The following is an 11,652-nucleotide window of genomic DNA, read 5'->3' as shown; positions in this document are numbered from 1 at the left end:
CTTTGTGTGACCTCTGGGTTCATGGATTCTACCAGGCTTTAGAAACAGGTGCCAGCACTTTCTAACCACACCATCTGCCACCAGGCAGGCATTTGAGTGGCTACTTTACCAAGGAGGTCAGCTGGATTCAGAAGAGTCAAGGAGTCACACCTGGTCACACAGTAAGTTAACAACAGGCAGGATGGGCAGTCAAGTCTGCCTGGTCTACCGCTAAAACTGCTGACAGCCAGTAACCAGCTGTCACAGCGTCTATTCTGATGCCCGCTGGTCCCAGGTGGGCCAGGGTAGAACTGCACTCTCTCAAGTGGTCAGGAAGTCAGTTTTCAGAAGCAGATCACCGGACTGCCCTTCGACAAGCCTCTGAGGATTCAAAGCTCCAACCTTCTGATTAGCAGCAACTCTATTAGAAGTTTGTAGCACGCAATTGGACATCCCTTTACGGAAGTGTCGCGGGGAGCCGACAAGTCAGTCAGCGTGCAGGGTAGCAACGATGAAACATACAACTTTCCTCTAGTTCCTAAATGCTTCCTCCCCACCCCGACTATCATGATCCTAATTCTACCTTGCAAGGTAGATCAGAGGATGTACACTGGTACAGATAGGAACTGGAAATGCAGGGAATCCAGGGCGAATGATCCCTTCAGGACAAGTGGTGTGAGTGGCGATACCAGGAGGGTGGAGGGAGAGTGGGGTGGAAAGGGGAAACTGGTTACAAGGATCTACATATAACCTCCTTCCTGGGGGACAGACAACAGAAAAGTGGGTGAAGGGAGACGTTGGACAGGGCAAGATATGACACAATAATAATTTATAAATTATCAAGGGCTCATGAGGGAGGGGGGAGTGGGAAAGGAGGGAAAAATGAGGAGCTGATGCCAGGGGCTTAAGTGGAGAGCAAACATTTGGAGAATGATGAGGGCAACAAATGTACAAATGTGCTTTATACGATTGATGTATGTATGGATTGTGATAAGAGTTGTGTGAGTCCCTAATAAAATGATTAAAAAACAGAAAGTTGGTAGCACACAGGAACATGGCATATACCCCCTTGAGGTTTTCCCCAAGAAGAGTCGCACTCAGTAACCAGAGAGTGTGTTCTGGAGAGGCCCCTCCACAACCACATCCTCCACACCCACACACACGAGGGCTGCCCTCTGGGTCAGGGTCAGGCAGAGGAGGGAGCTCCAGCCCAGGGAAGGGCCCCTTTGTTGGGGGATTTCCCTGCCTGTGCCAGTGGGGCAGGTGGAGGCAGCATCGGCGCCCACTGTGTGCTCTCGCAGCTTGCTAACGCTCCGATTTCGAGATGCCGTTGCCAACTCTTCACTTCCTCACTTCCAGCTCTTTCCTTTTAACTCTTCCTGCCCTGGCTCTGCTCCCATGGTTACCTTCCTGGGAAATCACAGGGGGCAGTCCTGTAGGGCACCAGTTCAATGCCAGGGGATTTGGTTTTTAGTTTTGTCCTGGCTCCTGCTCCCTGGCCTCTGCCCAAACCAGTGACTTCCTGGCCATCAGAAGTGTGAGTGACCCTGGGAGGCCCCCTACGTCGTGGGGCACTGCCAGTCACTCTCACTGTCCTGGGTTTCTTCCCTCTTTTGCGTTCTGCCACACCACGAGCCAAAGAAAGTGGCTTAGCCTGCCGCCGCCTCGCCTCTAGCCAGCTCTCTCAGTAAGTGTGGGATGACTCAGTAAGCAAGGCGTCTTTGTGCTTGCTTACTAATCTATAGTGAACAATGTCACTTATTTCACCACATCAAAATCTCTGCTGCTTGGTATGGCTGGCATCTGCCTCTCTCCCAACCTCACCACAATTTCCTGCCGAATCCAAGCCGCTTTTCAACTTTACCGTCCCTGACAGGGACTGAGTGCTGCAGTAAGCAAGGTAAGCAGAAGTTTTACATGTGTTTATTTACTAATCTGTGAACAATGTCACGTGGGTTTCACCGATTACAGATTATAAATCAGCACCAGTAAGCCCATGGATACCTTGCTCATTGGGTACTTTGCCCCTTTGTCTCCTCAATTTCAAATAAACTAAGTGATTCATGGTTTTCCTCCCCTCAGACGGCCTTTTCTCTGTGAGGTTGTGCCTGCCTTTCTCCTCCCTGGAAGACCACTGCCGGGTCCTGCTCTCCTGGAAAACTCCCAGCCATCCTTCTAACCCCAACTCTCATTTCCCTTTTGTTCCATTGGTAAAGCTTTCTCACAATATTTCAAACCTTGCTTCTAGACCACTTATGTCCTTTCAGGTTCTTCCATCACTGTTAGACTGAACAGAGTCTTCCAGAATTTAGCTTGATGCACATCTGCCCTGCACATTAAACTGTGAACTTCTTTAAGGCAAAGACTAATTATTTTAGTCTCTCTGGTGGTAATAGTTACATGACCATTGGGCAGTCAAATCAAGAACCATAAACCAAGTCAATTTAGGACTTAGCTAGTACCAGTTACTACTGAGTTGCTGTCAGGTCGTAGTGCCCCACCTGTATCAGAATAGAACTGTGCTCTGTGTAAATTGTCAATGGCTGCGTTTTTGGAAGAAGATGGTCAGATTCTTCTCCTGGGGCACATCTGGGTGAACTCCAACTTTCTGTTTAGGAAACCAGTATGTTCACCATTTGCCCCATGCAGGAACTTTATTTAACACTCACAACAGCTGTTAGCTCTTCTTATCGTTCCCAAGTGAGAACAGGGAGACACTGAACATTTCAATGGCATGTCTAAGGTCACACAACCACCAGGTGGAAGAGGTAGAATTTGAACCCGGGGAGTCTAGTTGATTGAATCTTGGCTTAACCAACATACCATACAACCTGACTCTAGACACCAGAACGAGGAAGATACAGAACAGGTTTCTGCACTTAAGGATTCCTATATTACTGGGGCCTGAACACACACACACACACACACACACATACAGAAAGAATATGAAAAGAAGATGTGTTATATAGACCAGTGCTTCTCAAACGTAATGCATATTGAAAGCAGCAGGGATCTTGTTACAATGTCGAATTGCTTTCACTGCGTTGCTAACACATTTCCAGGTGGTGCCTAGACTGATGATTTTAGGGTCACACTTTGAATAGCAAGGATGTGGGCTCTAAGAGATGAAAAATGTCAAAGACTGGGGCATATTAGTGTGGACTAGAGAGGTACGGGGATAGCCAACTGGGTTCAGGATGACGGCAGGATTTGGAAAGCAGAGAGGAGAGAGAGAAATGTCCACGTGTGTCCTTTGACTCTTGGTTTTTGAGAGCCTGGGGGCAAGAGAGTGGTTAAGGGGCTCTAACTTATGCTCCAACTTGGCCTTGGCCCTCTGTTAACAAGGGGTTGTACGAGACAGGACCTCCACGTGTGAAGAGTGTGCTTTTGAGAAATATTTGTTGCTGACCATGTCCGGAAACATTTTGCAAATTCAGAAATGAAGCCAAAGGGAAGTGCGGTGTGGTCTACAACATGATGCAGTAGTTAAATGGGAGCGATTTCCCCGGAGTGGTTCCTCTTAGGGACAGCATTTCTGCTGGCTCCAGGACTTTGGCCTCTATAAAGGGTAGCGATGGACACTCAGGAGATTCTCAAGGGAGAAGAGTTCTTGGACAGCACCAGAAAAGGAGCAGACCTCAACCAAACCATGTTTCCTTCAATGGAGACCTTCGAGATCAATGGTAACGGTACTATTTCCTAGTCGTGCAATTTCTATTTATGTGCTCCCTTTGAAAGAGATAAGCCAATAGGATGGTTGGATTTGCAGTGTAGAAGCACTTTGTATCTGCTCCTTATTCATATATACCTGGAATGTTTAAATCTAAAATTTCTTGAACGCTAAAGATAGATACCATATCTTTTGTAGGTAAATGAACAGTTGTCGACCCTGGCTCATCTGACCCCACATGCTTCAGATCAGAAAACTCCATGTGTTTTCTGTGGTGTTTTTTCACAAATAGATCTGCAGACTTTTCTTTCAAGATGGGGACACTGATCTTTTGGCTAGCAGTTGAGAAATCGCCACATGTGCCTCTCAGGGACTTCTACTTTAATCTATATTTGAGTGTTTCTTTAGCTTCATAATTCCTTTAAGTTGTATTTAAGTATTTCTCCTTATATCAATGCCAATGCTTATTAAGCAGACCCTTTTGATGTGGGTCTTATTTTCCCACGTAGGGTGTACGATGAGATACCAATACACAAATGAAGTGGGGGGTGGCAACATTTTGCAAACCTGAAACCAAGGGCCCCATCTTTTTAATGCAATTCCTTTAAAATCTGTTAAGGGAATTTCTTTTATAATTGGCGATTAGAGAACACCTTTTCTAGTTTGGCATGCTGGGTTGATATGTTCCTAATTAGTTGCCTTAAACTCAGGTTTTAAAAATTCAGCAAATTCTGTTGTCTTAGTTTCTCCGTGGTTCACGGGTGGTGCAGTCCTAAAGTCAATGGTTTGTAAGGTTGCTCACCTGGGAACACCATCTTAGAAAACCGTCTTCCAAGAAGGAGAGCACGTTTCCACTCCCAGGTTTTCTGGGAGTTGTGTGATCAGGAAAAACTGGCAGCTTTGTCTCCCAACCTGAGGTCTCTTAGTCCTAATGAACATCTATTGGTGCGGATGATTTGCTAAAATTGATGGGGGAATAAAAACGAAGACTGAGACGCCTAGAAATGTATCGTGTGCTAACAGATTTATCATGTGGTAGTCATCAAGAGTATAATAATATCTGGCTATTCATAACTTTGTGAACTTCAACACTTTGGATGTCCAATATTATAAAGTTACTGAAAATGTCCAGAAAATGTTCCAAGAAAACATATAGAGCACCTACGATTTGTTAGGCACTGCGCTCGGAATCAAGGAACCTGGGAAGCATAAGTATGCCTCCTGGCCTCCAGGAGCCCACAGTCTTGCCCGGGCACGGGAGGAGGAGGGGCAGACGGAAAGCGCTCCATGAAAATGACCCTGTCTCTGTGAGGTTGGCACGAGGCATCACAGAGTTAACCACCTGGTGTGGGGCCAGTGCAGGTCACAGCTGAGACCGCTCTTAACATTTACAGGATGGAAAGAATTCAAGGCAGGAGATGGTGGGAAAATATCTAGGAAACTAAAAGAAACATTCAGAGAACGATAGGTTCTTTACCCCATCCCACAACTCAACTGCCAGTGAGTCCATGCTGACTCAGAGCGACCCTACAGGGCAGGATAGACTTACCCCGGGGGTCTCTGAGTTTATAAGTCTTTATAGAAGTAGAAAGCCTTTTCCCCCTACCCCTCACCAATGAAGAAGGCTGGCTTGGCTTGAATGGATTCTGGGAACAACTAATTAGAACTTTAGCTGAAACACAGTGGAATCCTTGAAGGGGTCTGCCTGTAACTGAGAGACACTGATTTGCATTTGGGATTGCTCAACTTGAGAACAAAGAGACTGTATGAGATGTTGATGGGCAGTGGTAAGGAACAAAAGGAGGGAAGATTCTGGAGCAATACTGGAACTAGTACAATGGTGGGGCAGGGTAGTTCAGGAGATGCAGGGGTCATGGACAGTTTTCTGCATTTCTAGCTTGGTTTATGGAGACAACAGACAAAGGAAAACAATGTCATTCTGGTTTGGATGAACATTTTCCTGAAAGCATGCACAACGTCCTTCTTGATCTTTCAAAGGGCATATAATATAATGGAACTTTCCAGGTGGGTATGGTGACCAGCAGTAATCATGGTAGGGCTCTGTAATGTAGTGTCCTTCGCAGGGTTCACTGAAATGAATAAAACTACTTGCTTCAGCACTAGATGATCCCAAGCTACCTTTTATTTCTTCCCTTTTTCTCTCTCTCTCCTTTCCTTTCTCCTTCCCTGCGCAGCCCTCTCTTTTTATCTGCTGAAGAGATCATGCATTGTGTATTAGTCTGGGTACTTTGGAGAAACAAATCCATGGCGACTCACGTATAAGAGAGAGTTTTATGTAAAGAAAAGGTGCATCACGAAAACATCCCAACCCAGTGCTGCCCAAGCCCACAAGTCCAACATTAACCCATACCCAACACCAGTCCACAAAGTCCTTCACCTCACGAAACAGAGGCAATGATGCCGACTGCAGGAGGAAAGCTGAGTCAGTGAACGTGTAAGCATCTCAGCACTGGCAGGGGTCTCCACACGGCTGCTTCAGCACCCAGGGCTGCATCGGGATAGGTCCATGTGGCTTCTCCTTGGGGATGTCTTGTAGGAAGTCAATCTTGCAAGCTGACGCAGGGAACTGCTAAGGCAGCTGCACCCGATGCAACCATCACAAAACAAGAGACCCGACAACTCCAAAGGAGAGGCTTCACCACCCATTTATCCCTCCGCCTTTCAACCAGCACCACATGTGATTATCGGCCAGGCTGGCACAATTAACTAACTCACATTGCCTCTTGTTACACGTTGAAAGGTTCCAGATGATTCTTTTTGAATTGGTCTTCAGTCCCACCTTAGCTCTTATAGGTGGATAATTGAGGGTTTGATCTTGAATAAGAGGCTTTATATTTATCTCTGTTGACAATATATGGTTTCTGAGATGGACTTATTTATGGATTGAATCATCTCAGCCAAGAATGCATTAGAATCCTATCCCCTATGCTCATGGATATAACCCCATTGAGACTACAGGGGTTTTTTTTTGTTCTGTGAATTTTGCTTTGTCTGAGTAGAATGTGTTTTAAACATACTCATTTTTTTGTGATGTAAAAAGAGCGAATTAAATAGTGCACACAGAAAAGGAAATAAGCACAGAGGGAAGATGCATGCCACTTGATAGAGATCACCAAATAATCAAATAAACCAAGGTCTACAAAAACTAAAAAGAGGGCACATAGAGAGTCTTCTCTTTAGAACTGGTGCCTTGAATTCAGAATTCTAGACTTCTACGCGGTGGGAAGAAGCCCTGGTAATGTAGTGGTTATGTGTGGGGCTGCTAACCTCAAGGTCAGCAGTTTGAAACTACCAGCTGTTCCTCAAGGGAAAAAAGAATATCTATTCCTGTAAAGAGTTATCGTGTCGGAAACTCACAGGGGACGTCCCACTCTCTCCCAGAGGGTCAGTATGAGTCCTCATCGACTCAATGGCAGTGACATTTGAGAAGTTGTGAGAAAATAACTTTATTTTTATAGAACCACTCCCTTGTGGTTGGTCATATTACATATTATATATATGGTGTTACATATTACATATTATATATATATTATTGCAGCACAATTGTTGTTCTTAGGTGCGAACTCTTAATGTCCTACTCATGGTAACCCTCGGAGACTGAAAGGAAACATTGCTCAGTCCTGCACCTTCGTTTTCCTGGCCCTCTCCTTCCTTTGCCAAGCACGACACCTTCTCTGGGGCCGGTTTCATTCCCAATGACACGTCCACAGTAGACGAGACAGAGTCTCATCATCTTTGCTTCTCAGAAGCATTCTGGCTGCCCCTCTTCCAAGAGCGATTTGTTCTTTTAGCAGTCTGCGATACTTTCAGCATTCTTCACCAGCACTGTGCAAAGGCATACGTTTTCCTCTGGTTTTTCTTATCCTTCGTCCAGCATTGACATGCACAGGAAGCACATGAAAATATCATGAAGACGTTTGGGTCAGCCTTACCTTAGTCCTCCTCTTTGCTTTTAACATTTTAAAGATGACTTTGGCAACCGATTTTCTCAATGCAATACATCATTTGATTTCTTGACTGTTATTTACATGGACGTTGATTGTAGATACAAAGGAAATGAAATCCTTAACACTTTCAATATTTTCTTCAATTTTCTTTTTTTTTTTTTAACATTTTATTAGGGGCTCATACAACTGTTATCGCAATCCATACACACATCAATTGTGGAAAGCGCGATTGTACATCATTCTCAAAACATTTTCTCTCCACTTAAACCCCCGGCATTAGGTCCTCATTTCCCCCCTCCCTCCCTGCTCCCCCCTCCCTCATGAGCCCTTGATAATTTATAAATTGTTATTTTGTCATATCTTGCCCTGTCCGACGTCTCCCTTCACCCACTTTTCGGTTGTCTGTCCCCCAGGGAGGAGGTCACACACAGTTCCATGTAATCGGTTCCCTCTTTCCTACCCATTCTCCCTTTACCCTCCCTGTTTTGCCACTCACACCACTGGTCCTATAGGGCTCATCCGCCCTGGATTCCCTGCATTTTCAGTTCCTATCTGTACCAGTGTACATCCTCTGGTCTAGCCAGACTTATTTTATTCAATTTTCACGATGTCGCTTCTTGGTTCAGTTGTGAAGCCGTTTGCTTTCTTTACATTGAGGTGCAGTCTTTGAGTTTTATAAGTAAGTGCTTCAAGCCCTCTTCCCTTGCTGCCAGTAACATGTCAGCCACATATCACAGGTTATCCACAAACCTCCCCATCCTAATGCTGCATTCTTCTTCCTAGAGCCCAGCGGCTTGGGTTATTTGTTCATCATACAGACGGAATGGATACAGTTAAAGGATAGAGCACTGACTTACTTTCAAACCAGGCAGTATCTCCTCGTTCTCTTTCAATGACTCCCAGGTAGTCTAAGTACAGGTCTGCATGAGGACAATCAAGTGGTCTAGCAAACTAAGACTAGTAATTTCTACCTGTTTGATAATCATGAACTTTTGTCTGGCTTGTGTCTTTCTGTCACTCGCTAATATGTTTGCTTTATCAAGGAGAAGTTCTGTTATCACATCTGTAAACTCTTAAATTTGTGGAGTGTAATTTGTCTCATCTCTCACTCTAACCCTTCACCTACTTCAGAATTTATCTTTTTTCATGATATTTCGCCGTCAACTTCCATCAAAGAAATATTCTTCTTGATGGAGAAGACCTAAATAAAATGCAGGTAGAGAAGTTATGATTTTTTAATGCTGCTTGTTTTAAATAATATTATACCAATGACTCTCAACTGGTCCTTCTTTTTTCTCCCAAGATAATATTAGTTATTTTACTAATAGATCTTAACTTTCATATGAATTCAGTTTTAGTCTTTCTGGTATTACTACTATCGTTCCATATAGTGTTGTTCTTTTTATTTAATTAAAAAATATTGTTTCCAAAATCATTTTTACCGGGAGCTAATACAGATATCATATAATTTCATAATCCAATCACATCAAGCAGTATTGTACAATTGCTACAATAATCAGTGTCAAGGACTGCTTGACATAAGCTCCCTTTTACCTACCCCCACACCGGTACCCCCCCCCCCTGCAAGAAACTCGTATTCTACGTGCTGTCTCTATAGGTTTATCAATCCTGGATTTCATATAGTGAAAAACATATCACAAAAATTCAAGAGGGTCACCCTGAATGATAAAGTTTAGCTGAGATAAACCCCAATATGAACAATAATGACAAAATCACACATAACGTGTTGAAGACCATATCAGGCTCAACGTGCATCAGAGGAGGGGGATCAACTGACAGGGTTTTAACCATTCAAGTCAGGTTTATCATTTTGACCTCCTAAAGTCATCGCTCCAATGGACTCTGTTTGGAAATCAGTTTCTTCCCATCCCTCGATTATGGATAGAAGGCAATCACCAGAGGCTTGTTTCCTATGTGGATCTCATGAATGTGCCTTGGGTTCCCACTGTCATGCATGGCCTTCTGCAAGCCAGAATCTCACAATTTAGGCTCTGATACCAGTTCCTCCTTCAGCTCCAGATTAGGTGATTTACAATCCTTCGATCACTGAGGTTGGCATGCTGCTTCCATGTGGACTTAATTGACATCTCACTTCATGGCTGTCGTTTGGAGACAAGTCTTTTAAGAACGTTGGCTATGTGGCTTCGTGACGTTTTTTTCTTGCAATCTATTACTTGTCAACAAAACAGCCCCTAACACGAATTGAGTTCAAGTACAACCAAAATTTAAAACAGAGAATTTACAGTCACTCCATAGAAAAGTGAAAATTCACAAATAAATTAAACAAAGCATGTACAGGATCTATACGCTGATAATAATAAGTCCTAGAAACAAACAAAAAACCTTTAAAGAGTTGTTTTGGCAGAGCGAACTTTTTAATTTTAAAATTTTATAGAAAAGCACTTTTTAATTTTGATGAGACTCAATTTATCAATTTCCCCTTTTATACATTGTACTTTTGTTAAGTCAAAAAATTATTCACCTGTCCCTAGCTACCAAAGATTTTCTCTTGTTTCATTCTAAAAGTTGCAACTCATCAAAGTAAAATGTAAAACATTTTCTTTTGATGCCTCTTATTTCTTTTCTTGCCTTATTGTTCTGGTGAGGACTCCCAGTGCTGTGCTGAGTAACAGTAACACACAGGAAGGTGAGCAGTAAGTGGGAGCAGAAGTCCCTGCCTTAGTCCTAACTAGAGGGGGAAAAGAGTATGAATTTATTTTGGATATCCTATAAATGCTCGTTTTCAAATTAAAGAAGTTCTCTATTCCTTGTTTGCGATGAATATTTTTTTGTGGTGAATGTATTGGATTTAGTCAAGTGTATTTCTTATCAATTTGATGCGTCAATATAAAAACTTGTAGTCACTGGGGGACATTTTAGAATTCTTTAAAACAATCTTATAATATTTTTAGCACATCACTTTGAATGGCTTTCTTAGTAAATATAATAGTATACATAATATCAGTCTATTGATCTTGACATTTTATCACTTTGAGTAAAATGAAGAAACCTCCATATATCCTTTTACGGCTCCTAATTTTTAAGAAATTCCACTTCATAAATTGAACACCACATCAGAAGGTGTTATGGTTTTTGTTTTAACTATCAAATGTGGTTTTTAACTCATGAGGGGAAAAAGTTATAATAGATACCCCTATTTTTACCAATTTTATTATTTCTTCCTTCCTCAAGTTCTATATATTTTTTCTTATCGTTTCTTTCTCTTTAGAGAACTTCTCTTAACCATTCTTTAAAGGCATTCAAAACTCAAACTCACTACCATTTAGGTTATTCTGATGCAAAGTGACCCTGGAGGAGGGGGCAGAACTGCCGTGTGATTCAGAGACTGTAACTCTACTCTCACAGAGTGGCTGCTGGTTTCAAACTGCTGAACTTGTGGTTAGCAGATAAAAGCGGTAGCTGTAGGCCCCTTTAGTAGTCCTTCATAGTACTTCATCTCAGGATGCTCGATTTTCCCTTCATGACTGGATATACAGGTCAAGAAGCGTCCAGGATATTTGGGGAATTTGAAATGCAGACAAGGTTCAGAGTGAGGTGGCGCAGCAGCAGAAGTGCCCCCACCCCAACTCAGAGGATCCAGAGAAGCTGTTTCCGAACCAGAGAGATTCCACTGCGCTCCCCAATAGACGCGTGGGAGTCAGCCATGTGACAGGGAAGAAGGACAGTGGGACAAAGGAAGTCAGTCTGAGGCAGTACGGTGTGACTGTGAACCGACGTCATGTGGCTCATGGTCATGCCAAGTTGTAGTCTTGAATTCAGCCATGAAGGCTGGTTGACAGCCAGCTTTATGTGCCAAGTGTGGATTTTGGTTTGTTCTGAGGACCATGAACGACCGTTGCAGGAATGAGGGTAGAGGAGCCACTTTGCTAGATTGTGCACTGGGGCACTGCTCTGGGAACCTGGCTTCAGGGGCTGGGGGTGGGGGAGCAGAGGGTGAGGAACACAGTGCTAGACAAAGTGGCGCCAAACTAAAAAGCCAACTAGCCAGTAATA

The sequence above is a fragment of the Echinops telfairi genome, unplaced genomic scaffold (genome assembly GCF_000313985.2).
Source record: "Echinops telfairi isolate 266 unplaced genomic scaffold, ASM31398v2 ScPeMD7_15;HRSCAF=58, whole genome shotgun sequence".
NCBI lineage: Eukaryota > Metazoa > Chordata > Mammalia > Afrosoricida > Tenrecidae > Echinops > Echinops telfairi.
Note: the sequence above shows the minus strand (reverse complement) of the source record.